Below are 22,862 nucleotides of genomic sequence, written 5' to 3'. Positions count from 1 at the left end.
GCCTACACCTTGCTCACATAAGCAGACATTGTAGGCTCCAAGCACCTAATGAAGCAAATGACAAGTCAGCACCTTACCAATCGGCAGCTGCCCAACTTGGATAATGCCTGACCAGTGGGGCACGATGGTCCTACCCACCATTGGAGATGGCCTGTAGCGCCAGTTCTCTACACCAGTTGAGTTGGTCTTATCACTCACAACTGCTGTTTCCAGTGTTGTGTTAATGCTCGGCAGCGAAACTAGAATGTCCTCTCCAGGGCACAAGCCTGGGCAAAATTTATGGAGGCACTGGGCTACCCAGCTATCAGGGTCCCCCTCTCGACTTCACTAATTGACTTCAAAGGAACACACAGCACAACATTTGGCACCAGCTTGGATGGAAAGATGACAGATTTAGGTAGGTATGCCTAAATATGAGCACAACTGTTTTTTTTTGTTTGTGGTTGGGTGAAGTTGTGTTTGTTTTTTGACTTTGGTTTTATTATTGCACACAATTATTTTTCCCATTTATTTGCACCACATTCATTATTATTAAAATTTTAAGAATTTATAAAGCCTGTAAGGTCTGTTCATAAACTGGAGAAGCAACATTTTATGACTTTAGGTGTTCAGAAATTAGAGACTGAAATAGTTGAAAAGCAATTAATAAATGATTCAGTTGACTAAGTAAATCAAGGATATTTCAGCATTTTTAAAATCTGTTAAGTCCATTTTTTCTTGTGATTACCTTGTGTTTTTTGCCTAAGGGAAGGTTTGTATCAAACTCTTTTGTAAATTATATTTCAGCTAACCTCTCTATTCTCTGTTTAATCATTAACAAAGTGACGTCTCCTGTTACTCTAGTAACTTTGTGTTGCTTGTAGCAGTTGCCAGGTGATCTATTTTTATTGCAAGTTTACATGGAGCAATACCTAGAATTTTATGTCACATCAAAAAGATCTCTTATCATGTTGTCACCTCTATGGCACTTTACTAGTCCTTTAGCCTTTGATCTTCATTAACATTTCTCCCTATTGTTGTATGAAAATGCATTTTTGTTCAAAAGTTTCAAATGCAGGTACATTGTGACAGATCAAGTATAGTCTCCAATCCATGTTTTAAGTAAAAGTTAATGACAACATTGCTGAACTTAAGTAACTTGGTCACTAGAAATAAGGGATCAAACTCAAGTCATTCTCTGAGTTATGTTATTCACCTATTTTCTATAGTTGTTCGAGTGCTTCTTAAATGTTATCCACTTTGGAAAGAATGTTAGAAAGCAAAATATTTTTGAAATAGCGAGATGCTGGGAAATGTTGGTTTTCAGAGGGACCTAGGTGCCCATGTACATGAATCACAGAAAGTTAACATGCAGATACAGCAAGCAATTAGGAAAGCAAATTATATGTTAGCCTTTAGTACAAAAAGACTGGATTATAATGGTGAAGATGTCTTACTGCAATTATATAAAGCCTTGGTTGAATACTATGTATAGTTTTGGTCTCCTTACCCAAGGAAGGATGTGCTTGCTTTAGAGGGGGTGCAACAAAGGTTCATCAGACAGATTCCTGTGGTGAAGAGATTGTCCTATGAGGAGATTGAGTATATTTCCTAGAATGTAGAAGAATGAATGGTGATATTAAGGGACTTAATAGGGTAGATCCTTTGTAGATGTTTCCGTGGCTTTGGAGTCTAGGATTGGAGTCAAGGTCACTGAATTAGGAGTCAGCCATTTAGGACTGATATGAGAAATTTGTTCACTCAAAGAATTGTAGATCTTTGGAATTCTCTACGCCAGAGGGCAGTGGATGTTCAGCTGTTGAGTACATTCAAAACAGGGGTCAATAGATTTTTGGATACTAAGGGAATTAAAGGATATGGGTAGTGTAGGAAGGTGGAGTTGGGGTAGAATATCAGCCATGATCTTTTTAAATGGCAGAGCAAGCTTGAGGAGCTGGATGGCTCACTCCTGCTCCGATTTCTTAGGTTATTATATTTACCATCTTCGGTTACTTTATGCAAAAAAAAATGTTTCATCATTGACTTTCCAGTTGAAACTTTTTGGGAAGAAGCATTTAAATTGTAAATAACAAGTTGCTTTTACATTTACATTCTCTTTGCTTCATTATTTTGGAGCGCAAACTTCATGTATTGTGTGCTTGTGTTTACACTTAGCTGCAGAAGCCAAGCTTTGTTTTGGTTATGTTTCAGCTTGTTGGATAAAGGACCTGATTTCATCTATGTAAATGTGAAAAACCTATCCCTCATTTTGGCTGTCTGTAGGTCATGATCTAAGAGCAGAGATAAGCATGATAATGAAAAGTGGAATAATCATAAAATGTTGGTTCCTCATTTCTGAGCTTGTTTATGCAGCACAGTGCAGCAGGAGATGTGTACATCCGTTACACGGGGGTATCAATTGTATTTAGATGTGACAGAATGGATAGAAGTCGGAAAATAAAAGGTGGTGTTTGAAGATCTACTGGATTTGAGGGAGTACACCAGAAAATAATATAGACATGTCCAATTTAGCTCTTTAAGTTACAGCACTTGAAATGCATATTTTTTAAATGTGCTGAAGGTTTCTGCCTCTTCCAGCCTTCAGGCAGTGAACTCCAAATCCTGACCACCACCTGAGGAAAAATTTTCTCCTCAACTTTCCTTTAACCCTTCTGCCAAATAGTTTAACCTATGCTCCTGGTTATTGATCTCCCTGCTACAAGACATAGGTCCTTCTTGCCCACTCCATCTAGGCACCTCAATTACATTTTCCCTAAGCCTCTTCTGTTCTAAAGAAAACAACCCCAGTCTATCCAAAACAAAAACAGAATTACCTGGAAAAACTCAGCAGGTCTGGCAGCATCGGCGGAGAAGAGCAAAGTCTATCCAATCTTTCTTCATAACCAAAATCCTTCACTTATGACAACATCCCCATAAATTTCCTCTGTACCCTCTCTATTGCGATGTGGGAATACATATAGGAAGGAAATTTCAGAGCATGGGGCTCTGATCATGGCTTCCAGTTATGGGGCCAAAGTCACAGAATTGGACAGTTTCGGGGAGCTATAACACAGGACTATCTTATACAAATAGGGAGGGGCAAGCCATGAAGGAATTTAAATATGAGGATATGAATTTTAAATTTAAAATGTAAGCGGATGGGATAACAATTTGGGTTATGGAAGACCGATGTGATGGATGAGCAGGATTTCATGCAGGGTAGTGTATAGACAGCAGGGTTTGGGATGAGCTCATTCACAGAAAGTGGAGCATGGGAAGCTGGCTAAGAGAGCCTTGTAATAGTCATGTCTGGAAGTGGCACAGACATGAATTTGGGTTCAGTCGTAGGTGGATTGAGGAAGAGGTAGAGGCAGGTGATGTTAGCAAGGTGAAAATAGACAATCTTTGTCATTGAAAAGATAGCGAGGCAGACATTCACCTACTGTTGAATAGGATATCAGGGTTGCAACAGTCTGGTTTGTCATAAGATGATGGCAATGGAAGGGTTAGATAAAAAGAAAAAACCTGCATTATATCAAGCCTTTCAAAACTTCAGGATGACCTTAGATTATGTGCTGAAATGTGGCTTGAATCTATGACCTTCTGACTCAGAGGTGAGAGTGCTACCTCTGCTCCATTTTCAAAGCATATGTCCTTGAAAATGATATTCACAATGTTTTTAAAAACTTGCCTCGTACCCCAAAATACAATTCCTAATGTTATAGCATATAACATAGTCACCCAACAGAATGTAAGTGTCCAGATTTGTCTCAGGCTGTCCTTAGGCCTTGAACTTGTTGGTCCATTTAGGATTAGCTTTGGGCCAAATGCTGTCAACCCCAGATATCCCCCAAGTGTTGTCAGAGACTATATATAAGAAATGGAAAATGGTAATCTAAAGCAGCGTTTGTATTTCTTAATTAATTGAACAGTAATCTGCAGTAATGTTTAGAGCAAAATGAAGGATACATTGTCAAATGCTAGATTTTATTGTAAAAGTGCAAGAGTTGTAGGTAGTGAACATATGTTTGTTTCTTAATATATTTTATAATGCCAATTCAAGCATCAGCCCCATTTTCTTCCCAGCTAAAAAGGAAAATACTTTGCAGAAATTTTAGAGTATTGCAAACAATGGTAGGACCCCTGAGTGTTGTAAATGACTTTCAGAAAGGCTGATGGTGAGGAAACATTCAGACATAACCAGAGAATTGGATTGAATATTAACTTGAGGGCTGGAATAGAGCAGCATTGTTGTTTTGAGTTCAGAAACCACAGAAGAACATGTTTCCTTCAGGTTCTACTGAATTTATCAGATGACATGATCATACCAGAGGAATTTCTAACCTTCAAAAACTGACAGGGACATTGTTATCTTTAAAGAGGTGCTAATGCCCTCTGTGACAGACAAGAATCAAATTATAAGGCATTTATAAGGCCTAGCTCTGGCCAACGGAGACACTATGTCTGCAAAGGACAAAAGTGACCTTGACTCCTCTATTAAACACCTCAAGTTCCAAACCTGGAAAAATATATCTTTTGTCCAAAATCCAGAAGAAGAAATGGGAGGCATGTCACATGACCTGCCCCAAACTGCTAGAACCTGTAATATTTCTGTGTGGAACCCAGGCAGTCTACCATTTTATCATCTAACAATTAGCAGCAGAAAGAGCTCTGTCCAGATGAAGTGCCTGGACCTCATCTACACTGTGATCTCCTGGAACATGGGAACTTCTGTATCTGTGTCTTCAATACTAATTCATCTCTCTATGCCCTCTCCCATTGTGGAAGTCCTTGCTCCTGGAAAATTGGATCACCCTGGAATAGTTTTGGCCTGCTAACCTCTGAAGGAACACGCTGCTGGACTTCTTAGTTCTAGAGTCACGTGAAGCCATAACTCTTATTTTTACCATGGCTTTGCTCTGTACCTCTTCCTTTCTCTTATCCCTTTTTTATTGTATGAGTGCAAAAAGGGGCACACATTGTAAAACCCCATTCCCGTGTTTTGTGTGTGTGTGTAAATTAAACCACTCCTCATTTTATCTTATCTCGAGTTTGCTGGGAGGTTATTAATAGAGGATTGGATCACTCCAAATTGAAGAGTTGGAGAAAACACGCCATTGCTTATAAAGGGGGAATCTGTTTATGGATGGATTGTGAGTGGAGAAATTGGGGCTGTTTAAATTAATCCCCCTCCGATCTGTAACACATTTTTTGTCTGTTTCCCAGCTTCAGCCTGCCAGATTGAGAGGCTGTCTGGCTGTCATGTTTTTACATCAGCCCAATAGTTTCATGGTGACCATTACTGATCCTATATTTTTATTCTAGAGTAAATTCGCTGAACTTCAATTTCCCAATTGGCACTGTCAATCAGGAAGGCATTAGATACCAGGCCACAGCTGGGGAGTGGAATGGAGAGGAAGGAGAGGGGGATAAAGAGCCAAGAGAAGGATGGGGGTGCAAAGGAAGTTCGGAGCCTGGGGCCAGGAATCATCAGAGGCCAGAGCAAGTGTTGATAGGATTTTGGAGCCGGGCAACGTCGGGGTCAGAGCAGGAGGTGATCAGGGTCCTGAACTAGGCAACATCAGAAACTGGGGCCAGGAGTGATCGAATGCCAGAGCGGTGGGAGTGAGGCGGGGGGGACGGAGTGTTTGGAGACCTCATGAAGGAAATCAGAAGTTTCTTGTGGTGTCTAATTGAGGGGAGTTGATGAATCAGGGAGCGGTAGCATAGTGGTTATGTTATTGATCTCGTAATCCAGAGGCCTAGAATAATGATTCAGATATGAGAGTTCAAATTGCCCAGTGCCAACTGGGAAGTTAAAGTTCAACGAATTTACTCCAGAATAAAAAGATAGGATCAGTAATGGTCACCATAACACTATAGAGCTGATGTAAAAACCCATCTGATTCACTAATGACCTTTAGGAAAGGAAATCTTCCATCCTTACCCATTCTGGCCTATAAGTGACTCCAGAACCACAGCAATGTGCCAGATTCTCAGCTGCCCTCTGAAATGGCCTAGCAAAGGTAACCAGAGATGGGCAATAAATGCTGGCATCATCAGCGACACCCACATCCCATGAATGAATTTTAAAAAGTCAAATTGGGTCAAGCAGAGAAGTGGAAAGGCACTTACATCCTGGATTCGTCAGTCATCAGGTTTACCGAGGCCGGGAAAAATCGGCTAGCCAGGGTTGAACTTTAAATGATGGTTAAATACGAGGCATGCAGTTTCATTGGAATATTTAAATTGACACCCTGCCTTCTACGAGTATTTTGATAAAACAGCTAACTTCTGCAGTAGGAGCAACATTGCTGAGTTGTGCTTGAAACACATTCCTAAAATGCATGTGATTTTATTGCCTTAGAATGAAGGAATGTTCTTTTAAATGTAGTGTTTCTTTTATATAAACATTATTTTGTTTGCTCCAGTGCACATCAGTAAACTATACTGACCTTGCACCTTTTCTGCCTGTAGATTGTCCCATTAATTAGGTACTAATAATCCATAATTATGAAACCAAAACTTCTAAAAGTGTTCATGGTTGTTTTAACAAGGCAAGGTTAAGCTTTGTCAGTTTTCTTTATGACTGGCTTATTTAAATTAAGGTCATGGGTTACATGTGGACTTCTTCCCACACTTGTGACTCTCAAGACTTCCTGTTAACTCAAATTTGGAATTAAATTAAGCCAACTCATTGGTCCAGATCTTCCTATCCTGATAGTGGCAAACACTGACATGGTCACTGCAATTGAAGGCTGCAGCAGCACTGCGAGTTCCAGCGAGTGCACTTACGCTGGAACCTGGAACTTGCAGTTCCTCAGAAATGGCTCTGTGGGACCCAACACTAAAGTCCTATCTGGACCTGTCAGCATGTAACCTTGGACTGATTGCTCAGTACTTAGCAGTTATTTACACTGATTTATTTAGGGCTGCTCCTAGAAGTCATCCAAGGGTAAATAGTACTGTGGGGGAAAGAGTGCTGGAGAAGGGAGGGAGTTAGAATTAGAAGTTAAATGAAGGAACCTTTGTTAAACACCTGTAAATACTTAATAGCACACCTACCAGAATACTGGAGAATTGCTGGACCTCAAGGGGCATGCCTTCTCCAGTGACTTCAAAGGGGATGTCACTGATCCTCCCAAGTTCCGGCAAAGATTGCTCCATGCTGCAGCCGGGAGAGGAAGCCCCAGTTGCTACACCGTAAAAAGGTAACAGCACACTTTCAAATGAAGTCAGCGGCGTACATCTCCACTTCAGTGACTGAAAGACCCAGGTCATAGACTTCATTTTTGCTGGACGCCAATGATAGATCCTTGGAGAACTCGAGAGTTAATGGTTCAGGAACATGAAGAGAATCAATTGTAAATGTTTCTCTAGTTATGATTTGGCAAGTTAGAATAAAACCAGTACTGGTCAGTTCAACCCAACTGGACGATGGAGGTCAGGTGTTGGAGGAGAATGGTGTGGTCAACTGGAGAAGTTGAATGTCTAAGTTGCATAGGATTTTAATTCAGTGGCAAGGCAAACGGAAACCTGATTGGAGTGATTCAAAAATGAAGTTGTGGGAAGGATGATGTGAAGTTCTTGGAAATAAACAGTCAGATTCCGTAAGAAGCTTTCAGAATCACAACTGCACGTGCTGTTAAAACATGAATTCCTTTACTTTCCTAGATTCCCTTGACTGGTATACGTGTGTATGGTAGCCTTAAGTGGACAAAGTGCAGAATGCAATTTTCCATGCATTACATCCCTTAACATCATAGTAAATGAGAGGCATTGTATGTTCCAATGGTTTGTTTCTAAAGTGTAAGCAATAAACTTACACAGAACATACATATTCAACTTCTCCATTACAACATTCAGCTTCACCAGTACTACACTATTACATACAGTAACTTTTGTATTGATTTAACAATGCACACAGTCATGTACAGTGAGATGAAAGGTTTGTTCAACTGAAAATAGTTCACTTCATAACATAATCACTTAAGTATGGTGGACATCTCTCAGGATTAGAATATCATCTGACATCAGATGTGGTCTCATTTAACTCTTTATCTGAGATATCAATGTTTAAATCTGATTCAATTCTTACGATTGCTGTTTTCAGTGCTTTGAAGAATGTTTCATTTGTATAATTTGCGAACCAGGCTTAGCAGTGATCATTGATCTTTTTGCATTGATCACCACAAATGGCGGGATATCATGGGGGTTGTTTGCTTTCCAACATGTTTCATAAGCACTACCTTTTGGTTTTAGTGGTGTAGCTCTAAATTTCATATTTCACTCTGCATATAGTTTCAGTCAGTTCTTCTGTTTTCGTTTGCATACATGTTAATCATTAGCTCTGGCGGGTAGGTCAGGAAGACTTGCGCACAAAGGATGTGCAAAGATGAGTGCATCTGGTGGCATTCCCGTGGTTGAGTGAGAACTTGCTCTCAGCTGTAGCTGTACATATCACATTTTTTAAGGTAAGCATAAATCTCTTGACTTCACCATTAGCTCTTGGCCAAAAAGGTGTGATTTTCCGTTGAGTGAATCCTAGATAATTCACAAATTTACTGAACTCATCACTGTTAAACAGAGGTTCATTGTCATTTCTCAGCGTTTAAGGGACTCCAAACAAACCAAAAATCTGATCAAGCTTTGCAACGACTGCTTTTTTTATTCGCAATATAAAATTCTACAATTTATTCAAGTAGATTAGCAATTAGTAAAATGTGAATGCTCAGTTTCTGCCAATGATAAACAGGGAACACAACCATATCTTATGCCTAATTAATGGTGCTTTAGGTCTTTGGTGCCTTCTTCTTTTCAGCTTCTTCCTTTTCTTTTTCAATTTCTGAAACACAATTTTCAATTTCCTCAGGATTTAAGATCCTCAAGAATGGTTCATGCTTCATCACTGCCAGTTGAATGTGTTTTCCACCCGACTGTACAACCTCCAGCAGAGCCTTGATGGCAAGCTTTATGGTATCACTGCCTGTAGCAGTGGCTTCTTCAGTGTAGTTTTTCTCCAGGAATTCCTGACAGCTTTTGCATTTCTTCCTGTGGCATTGGCCTTTCATTCATAGTAGGTGCCTGATGGATCAGTTTGGTACAGTCTTGGAGTTCCATCAAAGTCAAAACCTACAATCAGTGCAGGAATGCCAAATGGTCCGCACCCATTACTTTGAGTGTAAAGCTGTTTCAAGCTGGCAATATAGTGTGTAATGTGAGTCGATGGCTCTGACACTCTACACAAGCCCTATTTATAACTATCCTGGCATCAGCTGTAAGGCCTGCAAAAGCCATGCAAACATTGTCGTCCAGTATACAGATCTTCCTTACAGTTCTTTCACCCTGTAATTTGACTACAGATTTCTTTTCCACTGCAAGGACAACAATTTATTTTCCTTGAACACCAAGCACTACCGAGCCTTTCTTCACCACCACCTGGGCATACTCCACCTGGAAGAGGTGCCCGTCCAGGGAGAAGACGGTGATGACTTGGTCGTAGCTGGCGCTCATGGTTTTGGCTCTTGTTGAAGTGAAACTGGGAATCTGCTGGAGTCGTTAGTGACAAACGAGCAGCTGTTGGGCAGTGTGCAAGCCTGCAAAATTAATGCTAACTTCAATCCTTGGTCCTGGAGGCATCAGATATCTTGAGGAAGATGACAAAGATTTGACATCGTTTTTGCTTGACACAGCAAACACTAATTTTGTGCCCTACATGCGGTCAGTTCCTGGGAACCGCACTTTTTCCCTAAGGAGTTGTTTGGTTTTAATAATTCCCTGGTGACCTTCATGTGCTATATCGTCATCTTTTCCCTAACGAGTTGTTTGGTTTGACAATTCCCCAGTAATCTTCATATAATATATCGTCAACAGTCAGTTATCGTCAGTTATTACTTCAAACATGCTTTCATACAAATAGAGATGAAAGTGTAAGATATCCCATGTGATAGAGCTTCTCAGTTTGCAAATAACATAGCTCTACACGCATTAGCGATCTGCTTACCTTTGTGATGGATGGGTTGCCTGCCTTGTCTTTCTACACCATAACTGCGCCTAAGCCAACCGGGCTTGCATCCATGATGAGCTGGGTGGTTTTCTCAGATTCAAAATAGGCATTTGTGGAATTTGCTCACAACCATTATTTGATCTGGTGTACAACCTGTGTGATTTAGTCCACCCCTACTTGGTGGCCTTTTTTGTCAGATCAGGTAGCAGCAGATAACATAGGTCAGGAATTGAGTGACTACAGTATGTCATGAGCCCTAGCAGAATCACTGCACATTTGTAGGATCTGCAGCGTTTGCAATGTCTTCAAGATGATGCTCCTTCACTGCTGAACAAATGACAAAAGAATTCAATTCTGCTTTCAGTGACCAAGAACATGTCTTTGTTCAGGGTGATGTTATATTCTTTAAGATATTGTATGCATGCTTGTAGGCATGGCAGCATGTCTCAAGGCCACTTTCATTGTGACAGTAGATGAGAATGTCATCCCTGATGTTCAGCATGCCTTCAAGTCCTTGAAGTGCAGACTGAATCACATACTGAAATACCTCAGCTGCTAAATTGATTCCAAAGCTGAGTCTCCTGTATCGATGAAGTCTGATGTGAGTGGAGAATACCTCAATTCTTCTGCGAGCTTAATTTGATGAGAGCCACCATTGAGGTTAAGTTTAGCAACGTTCACTTTCTCCACGATAACATTGATTGTCAGGGTCAAGTGGATTTCTCTATGGTTTGGCTGGGTGACTACATATCAACATAGATTGTGATCTGATTCTTGTTCTAGGGGTTCATGAAGACTTGTATGTGTGAGACCCAAGGGATAGCTCATCCCTAACTTTCTCAATAATGTCAAGATCAAGTAGGCGCTGAAGTTCCTTCCCTATCTGCTTTTTTGGCATGAAATGGTATTTGTCACCATTGATGTGTTTTAGGGGGGCACATTAGGGCCTACACGGAGTTTGCATGTAACGTTTTGCAGTTAGCCAATACCGGTGAAGCAATCAGCATATAATTCAAGGATGTTGTTGGTATGTGCAGGTACTGTGTATGTAATTGCAATCATGTGCAGGTCTGTTGCTGTGTGGAAACTGATAAGCATGTCACATTATGACATAGAATGCCGCATTCACTTTGGTGCCTTTGAATGAGACTGATATTTCAAAATTCCCCAGAATTTCTAGTGGTTACTGTTATAAGGGAAAATTTTCATATTTGAAGGTTTACAGAGGATAGGGCAATTTGTTTGTTGAATGTTTATTTCTCATGACATTGGCAGATACTCCTGTTTCTATGAGAACATCTGCATCTGAGCAGCCAGTGGTCACTGTTACATGTGGCTGGTTGCTGTGTCTTTGTAATTGATTTTGTTGATGAGCAACAAACACGAGCAAAGTGCTGGAGTTTTCCACAGGCTTTTACACTATTTGCCAGTAGCAAGACATTCTGTACAGTGTGGGTAAATACCGCCACAGTGGGCAAGTTGTAATTCTGTTTGTGAGACTGTTGTTGTTTTGCTATTAATTTCCTGACATGTGAGCGATGGACAGTGTTCATAGGAGTTGAACTTAGGGTGTGCTAATTATTATAAAGAGTTTCAACTTCTGGACTTTGAAAGCAAAGGCAATTTTGCTAATTCTACCAACTCATTCAACTTTCTGTCTTTCTCGAGTGCATTTTGGCATAGTTGGCTAGAGAGACAACCTTCAATTATTTGTGTTTTGATTTCCTGATTGACATGTTCAACATCACCAAAGTCACATTTGGTTTCGAGTTGCCTCAATTGCGTGCAATATTGGTCAATTGTCTCTGGTTTAGTACATCAGAAGACAATTGTTTTGGGTGTGAAATAGGTTGTTTTGCTGTGTTGTAGTCAGTTTTCTCAGGCATAGGTATCTCAAAATATCTTCCAGTTCTTCACCTCTGTAGTGGAGAAGTACGGCCTTTTGCCTTAGTCATCTTTGATTGCAAAACCTGCCATTGCATCTTCAAAGCATCGCAGCTACTTTTGCTAACATGGAAATATAGATGAGGGCTCCGAACGTACATCAAGACATGACAGGTTAAGAATAGACAACGCCACCTTGATCAACAGTGCAGTGATAGTGCGTGATCAAGGTTATGGGATTGCGTTGCTTTCAAAGAAAAACCTCTCTGTAATGATTGAGTTTTTTTTTGGATGGTTATTTCAACATGATCAGTGTGTGTGTGTAAACACTATGCAGGCTTTCCTATAGCTAATCCCGAGCTGGAGTGTCTCCTGCGTGTGCCTAACACAGCCTCAGTGTAATCCCTAAATCTCCAACTTAAAATGTTGTGCTGCAGGAAGTAGTTGTACACCTCCCAAAAGTTTCATTCCTGAAAACAATCTTTCCCATTTTACAACAGCTTTATCACTATTGTGAAGTTCTTGGGAAAAACAGTAAAATTCAATAAGAAGCATTCAGAATCTGAACTGCACAATCTGTCGAAACATGAATTCCTGTATTCTCTTTCTAGACTCCATTTATTGGTTTATGTTTGTATGGTTGCCTTAAGTGGACAACTTGCACATTGCAATTTTCAATACACTATAGATGGGCTTGGATTTGGGAGGCAGCAACATGTTCAAATGTTTAGGAGAGGCAAGAGAGGTTGGAGATGAGATGGTAGTTTCCACGATCAGGTTGGTGGGGTGAAAGTAGAAATCAAAAGTGTGTTTTTTCAGGAGAAAGAGAGAATTAAAGCAGATTTAAAGAGGAGAGGTGCAGTCGCTGAGGAGAGCGAACCATTCACAATATCAGCCAACATAGAGACCAGTTAGGGAAGTTGGGTAGTCAGCAAATTGGTGTGAATATGATTGGAAGTCCAAAAGCCTGGGTCTCATAAAGGTGAGCTCAAAGGAGGCATTGAGGAAAGATGGGAAAAAACTAGGGCAAGATCTGAATTCCTGGTTAGGGTGGTGGGTACATTATGGAAAGCTTGGCACTTTAGACTAGCAGAAGGCAGAGAAGCAGCAGAGGCAGCTGAACAGATGTTCTCAAATCCATCACTTCTCGCACTTGTTGGAGGTGAGGGTGGAAGAGGCATGGGAGACGGGTTTAAAATGATGGTTGGTATTAGAGAAGAGAAATCATGGGTTATCTTTGCACTCCAGGATGACCCTACTATTGTGAGCTGTTTTGACAGAGGGAGAGCAGGATTTGATGGTGCATTCTGTGGTCCAGCTCCACCACTATCAATGATATTGTTACAGCCAGGTGAGGAGGAGTAAAAATGACTACCCTATTATACCACTCTAAGACTGACTGTAACAGGGTTTTTTGTAAACTTAGCGAGGATGTGCTTTGCCAGTACTGCATCAGTCTCACTATGTACACTTGCAAATTATAAAGAAGTAGCCAGACAGGTTTTCTGAGTTTAAACACAGAACAGGATAGGTTTATTCCCAAATTAAAAGAAAAACTAGGTACAGGTAAGTCGCAACCACCATTCATATGTTCCACATATTCCCTAGGCCCACATACACACTAATACAGATGATAGAATAAAAAGATGGGCTTAAAGATGTTTTTACTGTTCATGAAGAAGAAAAACAATCAAAGAAATATATGGTTAACTGTCCTTTGGCTGGCCTTACTGTGGTCATTCCACGTTGTGACCGTTTTGATCAGTTGTATTTCCGAGTGCAGTTGTGTGGAGCTGATTTCCACATATTATTCCCAAAAGATCTTGGTTTGCAGACATTTCTCTTCTCATGATGGTTATTTTGCAAATCCGAGTGCAATACTTTTGAGAGAGAGGGACAGAGAGAGAGAGAAACAACTTCCTTGCAGCTTTTCAGTACAGCATTCTGATCTCTCTTTTGAGAACTCTGGCTTGGTAAAACAGTTCTTAAAAGCCCTGCTGGCTGTATAGCCCAGAGGAATTTGATTACCATGTCTGCTTTTGGCATTGTATCGGAGAACAGGCAATTACATTCTAATGTCTCATATCAGAAACTTTTGAAGAGTTTCAAGATAGTACGAAAGATGGGATCTTTCAAACTCCTTGGCAGTGAGGGGGGTTGGGTGTCTGTTGCATTCCACCCAAATGGGATGAAAAGGTAAGTTGTATATTCTGGCTGTATAGCTGTCCTCCATTGTCTTAATAGGATTACAGTTTATTTCTTTTTAAATAAAGGCAGTAAAATGATAATTAGAAATTGTATTTGTTTTTTAATTACACGCCCTCGTAACAAGATACATTCCCATAATTCCCATAATTATACTGCCAAAGAAGTGAACCAAAAAACATCAGTCTTGATGTATCCATAAATCTGAGCTATCAATGGAGCCATTGATAAAGCAGATGTTAGTGAGGAAACTAGGTAATCAAATAGTTCATTTAGTTTTTAAATAGTTATCCTGATGCAGTATTAAACTTCCAAATCAGCGAACAACTAGACAACAATGACCACAATGTTATTAGCTTCAACTTGAAGAGCCAAACCAAATTTGCTGAGAATTTATTACAAGCCCCAGATTTTACATGAAATATATTTGCAAAGATAACAGAGAACTTGAATTGAGTTGATTAGGCAACCCTACCAGAGTGAATTTTAGCAAAACAGGAGAAGTAGAATACCAACCTTCCTGATGCAAAAGGAAACCAGGTTTGTCACTAGGCAAAAGAAGAGTTCATGGGATCAAAGCAAATGTAGCTACCTGACTATGTGCAAGGCCAGTAGGCAAGTTCAAAGATCCAAAGATTGACAGGCAAAAATGTAAAAGAACAATGGGCTGCCTTTCAAGAAAAGATAGTTTAGACGCAGTCGAGGTACATTTCCCACAAGTGGGAAAGATAGAACAAACAAATCCAGAACTCCCCGAATGACAGGAGAGATAGCAAGTAAGATGAAGCAGAAAAATGGTAAGTATGATGAATGTCAGGTGATAACCAGGCTGAATATACAAAGTTCAGATGGAAACTGGAAAAAAACAAGGAAAGAGAGAGTATGAGTATGGCAGCTAACATAAGAGGGAATCCAAGGGGGGATTTTGTCAACAGTTTGCTATTTCCCAATGGCGTAACCAGAAATGTGCTCTGTTGCTTCTTCTAATTTTTCATGCTATTACAATTAAAATTTAAACTGCATGGGAGACAAATGGGATGGGGAGGTGTTTTTCTGTTGTAAAAGCCATCATCAGCTGACAATGCTGCAGCTACAGGTAGTCTATATAAGATCCTCCTGGTCAAACAGGGAAGCTCTGCAACACAGCCAAAACTTTCTTGCCCAACTCCAGTGTTGTGAACATAAAACTTGAGAGCAGGTGGCATGGGTGTTTTTCAAAATAAAATTTCACTTGTAAGTATTATGTTCACTTATTTATTTGTGCATCATTGTTATTTGTTGAGACCATCTTACTCAAAGAGCAAAATGTACAAGGAAAATTGCTGACCTTAGACAAAACTGCAAAAGCCATTTGATGCATGCCACCTTTAAACAAATGGGAACCAAGTGCCAAGGGATTTTTTATCTTGAATGTAGGATGTAATTTAGAAAGATCTTACGTTAATGAGTATTCATGGAATGCATATTTATTACGAGTACGAACCTGCCACAGGCCTACGTGAGGCTGGACGTGCCGTAAACATGCCATTGACTTTATCTCTACATCTCAACCCGCCATTGGGGAATCGAGATTTTGCATCCTGCATTAGGGCATGCCACTTTTCCTGCTCTTGCAGGCTCCATAAAATCCCCCCTCAAAAGCCTTCTATAGGCATAATAGTAAAAGGGTGGTAAAAGGAGGCATGATTAAGGAGCTGATTAAGGACCAAAAGGGGATTCAACTTGGAGGCAAGGGCTTAGCTGAGGTACCAGAAATGTATTTTGCATCTGTTTTTCCAAGGAAGGAGATGCTGCTCAAATAGTGAAAGAGGAGATAGCTGAGACCTAGATGGGCTAAAAATTGATAAAGAGGAGGTATTAGTAGGCTGGCTGTACTTTGTGATATGTCATCAGGACCAGATGAAATGTACCCAAGTATACTGAGAAAAGTAAGGGTGGATATTGCAGAGGCACAGGCCATAATCTTCAAATCCTTCTTAGAAACGGGGATGGTGCCAGAGAATTGGAGCATTGCAAATATATATAGCCTTGTTTTAAAAAAGTGTAAGGATAAATCCAGCAACTACAGGCCAGTCAGTTTAACCTCAATGGTAGGAAAGCTTTTGGAAACAATAATTCAGGACAAATTTAACAGTCACTTAGACAAATGTAGGTTAATTAAGGAAAGCCAACATGGATTTGTTAAGGGCACCTCATGCTTAACCATTTTACTTGAGTTTTTGATGAGGTGACAGAGAAGGTAGATGAGAGTAATGTAGTTGGTGTGGTGTACATGGACTTCCAAAAGGCATTTGAGAAAAGTGCCACTTATCAGGCTTGTCAACAAAGACAAATCCCCTGGAGTAAAAGGGACAATGGCAGGATGAATAGAAAGTTGGCTGAATGACAGAAAACAGAGTAGTGGTGAATGGTTGTTTTTCAGGCTGGAGGAGGGTGTATAGTGAGTTTCCCCAGGGGTCAATGTTGGGACCCTTGCTTTTCTTGATATTTTCAATGACTTAGACTTGGGTGTACAGGGCAGAATTTCAAAATTTGCAGATGACACAAAATTTTGAAGTATTTTGAACTGTGAGGAGGATAATGATAAACTACAAGATGACATAGACAAGTTGGTGGAATGTGCAGACAAATAGCAGCTGAAGTTTAAAGCAAAGAAGTGTGAAGTGATTTCAGTATTGTAGGAAGAATTAAGAGAGGCAATGTAAAGGGTACAATTCTAAAGAGGGTGCAGGAGCAGAGGAACCTGGCGGTACATGTGTACAAATCATTGCTGACAGGGAGAAAACGGTTAATGAAGCATTTGGGATCCTGGACTTTGTAAATAGGAGTGTGGAGTATCAAAGCAAGAAAGTTATAACACTAGTTCACCCTCAACTGGAGTATTAATTATGTCTAATTCTGGGCAACACACTTTAAGAAGGATGGGAAAGCATTAGGGTGCAGAAAAGATCAGGAGAATGGTTTCGAGGATGAGGAGAATGGTTACAGGGATGGGGAATTTCAGTTCCTAAATAGAATAGAGGAGCTGGGGCTGTTTTCCTTGGAGGGAAGTAAAAGTCACTGCAATGCCAGAGGACCATAACTGCTCTCTCATGACAGAGAGATGACTGGTGGTGAGTTTAACCTGAGGGTCACTGCACCTCAGGTGAGGGATGAGGTTGAGAAGGCATGGCCTTCATGGATGACCTCAGCTGGTACTGGAATTGAACCTGCGCTGTTGGCGTCACTCTGCGTCACAAACCTTTAGAGGATGTTTGAAAGAAGTGCATAAACTCATGAAGGGCCTGGACAGAGTAGAAAAGGAGAAACTATTCCTGTTGGCAGAAAGGTTAAGTACCAAATGATACCAATTTAAAGCGATTGGCAAAGGAAGCAATGGCAACTTGAGGAAAACCTTTTTTACGCAGCTTGTGATCAGGATCTGGAATGCTCTGACTGCGAATGTGGTGGAGGCCAATTCAATTGAGGCCTTCAAAAGAAAATTCATTGTACCTGAAGAGAAAAAAATTGCTGGACTATGGCGTAAAAGTAGTGGAATGGGTCTAGGCGAGTTGCCTTTCCAGAGAGCCTGCAGTTACAATGTGCCCAATGGCCACCTTCTGTGCTGTAATCATTCTATGATTCTATTAAATCAGACTTGAGCAAAAATACTTCAAGTGTTTAGAAGAAATTAGCTCTCAGGAGAACAAGGATCAGAATTGAGCTCATCCAAAGAGTATAATAATTGCCTTTCCCAGTATAATAATTGCCATCAGAGCTCACAAGGTCATTGGAGAAAGAAACAGTAGCTATAGTACAAACTTTTTAAAGTTATGTTAGGAGTCGGAGAGCTATTGACAGGTCTGAGATTGTTCTGATAGATTGGGAAATAGAAGGCAACAAGTCAGAATTGGAAAATTAGGAATACTGTGCATGACCACCTGGGCAGAGAAAGGGTTATTAGAGATTCAGAAAATTTAAGAAGTGGGTGGATTTCCATACTTGAGGTTCTGTGTATTAGATTTGGATGAGTGCTCTTTGATAGTTTTAGATTGGATCTTGGGCAAGAAGCATTATGACCAGCAGCAGAGCTTAGAGACCTGCAGCTGGACTTCAGAGAGCAGACCACCACCAGCAGTGCTTGCTGTTGAAATTCCGGCAGCTGGACAATAGAGAAGGGAGCAGCAAAGGGGTACAATTCACGGGAGGCTACCTGCGACAGTGTGTGAAAGTAGAGACTGAGATTCTTTGACATGTTGGAACAGCCATGTTTCAGCAGAAACTTTTCCCAATTCTGATGAAAAGTTATCAGCCTTACTCAGTTTCCCATTCCACAAGTGCAACTAGACCTTGCTGAGTATTTCTAGCATTTTCTGTTTTTATTTAGGAGGCTCAGCTTGTCAACAAGCAGTGACAGACTGTAGCCTCTTAGAAGACACCCTGCTGACTCGTGGACATGTATTACCAGTGACTGCCAAAATGACCACTGCTCACAACTTTTTTGTCTCTGGATCCTTCCAAAACTCTGTCTGATGGATCTCCCAATGTGTAGTGCAAAAACTGCGTAATATACGTGACTAATGGTTTGTTTGCTAGGAATGGGTGTGCAATCAGAACAAGTTATTACTCCAGATATGAGCAAGATTCCTGGGGAGATGGCATAAAGCTTTCATCGTGTGTTAGTTAAAGCTTCTTGACCTTTTTGGACCTGCAAGCAGACTTTAAGGGGTGGCTTCTAGGAACTTAGCTGATGACACCCACCAGGAATCAGACCAGTAAAGCCCAACAGCACTACAGTCAATGTGATATGACCACCAGATCTGTGATTCAACAGGCTATCATCCTGCTAAAGATGTGGTTCAGGTGCCTAGACATCTTTGGAGGCCCCTTTCAGTACCCAACAGCTATGATTTTCTAGAATAGTCATGATCTGCCACACTCTGCACAACATTGCTTATCAGAATTCGGAAAGAAAAGGGAAAACAAGGCATAGATCATCTACAGATGATTTGAGGAGGAGGAAATTAATGAGGGCAATGCAGCACCAGTTGCCCATCTTGCTATTTGGGATGCCAGAGCTGCCCTATTTAATTCAAAGTTTCTGCTAGGTAGTACCAGTTGAGCAATGTCAGATCAACATGCAATGGCCACTCTTTCCACCCACATCCTACCCCCACAATGCCACTGACACACAGCAGTTCTGTAAACAACCAACCACCCATTGTACATTCCCCCATTGGTCCCCATCTATTCACACCTATCCATTCATCAAGCACGTTAAAAGGTCAGCTGCCACCCAGCGAACAAGAGCAGCAAGTCAAGAATGTGCTGCAAAATAACAAATTTTGCCGACCAAATGTGGCATTAATGCACCCTAACAAAGTTGAAGTCAATAGGGAATCGGGGAAAGCTGGTTGAAGTCACACCTAATACAAAGAAAGATCATTGTTGTTATTGGAGCTTGGTTTTCTCAGCCCTAGGACATCGCTGCAGGGTAGTGTCCTAGGCCCAACCGTCTTAACTGCTTCATCAATGACTTTCTCCCCATCTTAAGGTCAAAACTGGGGATGTATGCCTATTGTTGCACCATTTGTGACAACATGAAGATATTGAAACAGCTTGTGTCCATATACCTAGACAATATTCAGGCTTGGGCTGATAATTGGCAAGTAACATTTGAGCCACACAAGTGTCAGGCGATGACCATCTCCAACAAGGGAGAGTCTAACCATTTCCCCTTGACATTTAACAACATCACCATCATTAAATGTCCTATTACCAATATCCTGGGGATTAGCATCGAGCAGGAACTTAACCGAACCAGCCATATAAATACTGTGGCTACAAGCACAGGTCAGAGGCTGGGAATTCTGTGGTGTGTAACTCGCCTCCCGGCTCCCAAAAGTCTATCCATCATTTACAAGCTAGGTGCAAGCCAGGAGTATGATGGAATGCTCTCCACTTGCCTAGAGTACCAACAACATTCAAGAAGCTCGACACCACCCAAGACAAAGCAGCTCGCTTGATCGGCAGCCCATCTAGCACCTTAAACATTCACTCCCTCCACTCCAGGCTCAGTGTACAGTCTACAAGATGCATTGCAGCAACTCACCAAGGCTCCTTTGACAGCACCTCCCAAACCTGCAACCTCTACCACCCGGAAGGACGGGGGTGGCCGGTGCATGGGAAGATCGTCACCTGCAATTTCCCCTCCAAGTCACACACCATCCCGACTTTGAAATATATTGCCATTCCTTCACTATTTCTAGGTCAAATTCCTGGAACTCAACACCACAGGGACTGCAACAGTTCAAGAAGGTTGCTCACCACCACCTTCTCAAGGGCATTTAGAGACAAGCAATAAATGCTGCTTTTGCCACTGACACTTATATCCCAAGAACAAATAAAAGTAGCTGCAAAGCTTGCCTTTTCCATTCTACCACAGCTATGTGGTACAACCCTGTAGGTTCAGCAGAGATAGATGCAGATTCCTCCTCTGAGTACAGAGATGCTCTTTGCTGATGACCTCTGGATTTTGTAGCCTGTGAGGGCCCCACGAAAAAATGCTCTACCTCCTCTGCAGGGAAGAGCTTGGCCATCGGGACACAAGATAGCATGCCAGATATTGGCTGAGGGCTGGCCAACAGGAGTGGGGGGAGTGGAGGCATTTTGAATGACATTTACTTGCATATCCCTTTTTACCATCACCCCTCTCATAAGCCAGCTGCACGCCACTGCTGCTATTGTGCTGGAGAGCAGCGTGATGAAGGTCAGTGAGGCACTGTAAGGCCCTGGTGTCTGTCCTCCTGTTTAAATGCCAGATATGTTGGCATCCAAAGTGTGCACTGCCATGGTCAGGGCATGCATGGACTCACTTAATTGCTGCATTTGATGTTCCATGGAATTGGCATTCTATCCATGCAAGCAGATATTGTGGTAATGATCTGTGAGATCATCCTATTCAGCCTTGAGGCAGACTTCTCTGTTTACTCTGCAATCATAGCCAGTGTACTTGGAAGGCCTTTCAGTGCATCATGCATTGTTTACTGCTCCTCAATGATTATCCTTCTCATCAATGGCTGCCAGTTGAGCAGAGCCTGGAGAGGGCCCTTCGACATGGACTCTCCACAGCAGTCCCTGCCACCACTGTCTGCTGTTTCTCATTTGTGAAGTTGAGTGACTGGGTGAAACTTAACCCCTGTCTAACTGTTCCCATTAAAGTGCGAGTCATGGTAAGCTTGATTCCAATGACATTGTATCCTCAGAAGGAATCATCTCTTGAGGATTTGTCATCCATGAGGTCCATGGACTCCTGATGCACACAGGAAGGCGGTTTTGGAGATAAAGAATGTGAATTAGTACTTGCAAGGAAAGAATGTTACAAATTATCATTATGAAGACAATCATATTTCACTTGCTGCTGAAATCAAGTCAACATGACTGAGTATGTTATGGCATGTATATGTTAAACTTGATCCTGTCAGGGATAGCTGTGGGGCCCCATCACAATAGTCAGGGATGCCGCGATTCCACTGATCTCCTGTACTACTTCTCTTCAGTTTTCAACTGTGAGATCTGTGGAGGCCCACCCTGGGTTCTCTCCCTCTTCCTTATGCTTTGCACTCTTTTTCTCTGCAGTGGGGGAAAGAGTGAAAACAGTCCTAAGAGTGACATGTGTTCACCTGATCGATGGCATGCATTTCGTAAAGGTGACATTCTGGGAGAGACAGGAAATTGCATAAGGATGTGAGTAAGTGTATAGAAAATGAAGGGTGGGAGTACAAGATAAGTAAGTGTGAGGAATGGTGTGATGGAGTAGGCTTGACAAGGTAGAGTAGATTTGGTGGTGAGTAATGCCCGCAACAGGATGAAGGTGAATGTGCAACTGTACTCACCATTCTCCACCTGGATAGGCCATGAAAGGATTTCCTGCAGAAGCATGGCACAATGTTCCTAATTCTGACCTGGACCACCTCCAGCCACGTCACCTTTCTGGCTGCAGCAGGTTCCTTCCTCCCATTCCTGGGGAAGGGTTTGTTTTATTCATTAATGGGGATGTGGGCATCGCTGGCTAAGCCAGCATTTATTGCCCATCCCTAGTTGCCCTTGAGAAGGTGGTGATGAGCTGCCCTCTTGAACCACTGCAGGTCCATGTGATGTAGGTGCACCCACACTGCTGTTAGGGAGTGAGTTCCAAGAGTTTGACCAAGCGACAGTGAAGGAACGGTGATATAGTTCCAAGTCAGAATGGTGAGGGACTTGGAGGGAAACATCCTGATGATGGTGTTCCCATGTGCCTGCTACCTTGTCCTTCTAGATGGTCGTGGTTGTGAGTTTGGAAGGTGCTGTCTAAGGAGTATCTCTGTCCAGCTCCTCACTACCCGCGGTAATATATCAAGGGGAGCATCATTGAAATTTAATACAGCCTTTGACTTTCCTGCATCCATTAACACAGTTTGTTGTCTCTTGCCTCCAACTCCTTTAAGTCCCATTATGAAATTGGCCCTTTCAATACTCCAGTTGACATTGTGTCATATCACCACACTTGCTGCTATGCTTGTACACCCCAGCATGCCTCCAGGCTAATATTGGGGTCTCAAAATAGCTTTTGGAAAGAAGGTTATGTCTTACCAAACTGGTTGAATTTTTGTGAAAGTTGCTCAGTCAATGCATAAAGATAACCAGATTGACTTTGGGTGAATTAAGAGTGAATTCATGGATAATTAGCAGTTTGTGAAAGTGTTAGGACTTTTTTGCTGGCAGCCTGCTGGCAGCCTCTAACAGTCTCTTTAAAAACCACTAGTTTGGC

At 41.5% G+C, this 22,862-nt stretch overlaps 1 protein-coding gene and 1 pseudogene across 14 annotated transcripts in view; one reads left to right on the top strand and one right to left on the bottom strand.

The window, feature by feature from the left end:
• The window catches only part of mipol1 (mirror-image polydactyly 1), a 363,283-nt gene that overhangs the window by 198,242 nt on the left and 142,179 nt on the right, over positions 1–22,862 (top strand). The gene's annotated exons all lie outside the window — the stretch shown is intronic.
• LOC121292592 lies at positions 8,772–9,492 on the bottom strand (annotated as a pseudogene).

Source organism: Carcharodon carcharias, chromosome 20 (assembly GCF_017639515.1).
Source record: "Carcharodon carcharias isolate sCarCar2 chromosome 20, sCarCar2.pri, whole genome shotgun sequence".
Lineage (NCBI taxonomy): Eukaryota > Metazoa > Chordata > Chondrichthyes > Lamniformes > Lamnidae > Carcharodon > Carcharodon carcharias.
Note: the sequence above shows the minus strand (reverse complement) of the source record. Positions and strands in the feature narration are given on the sequence as shown.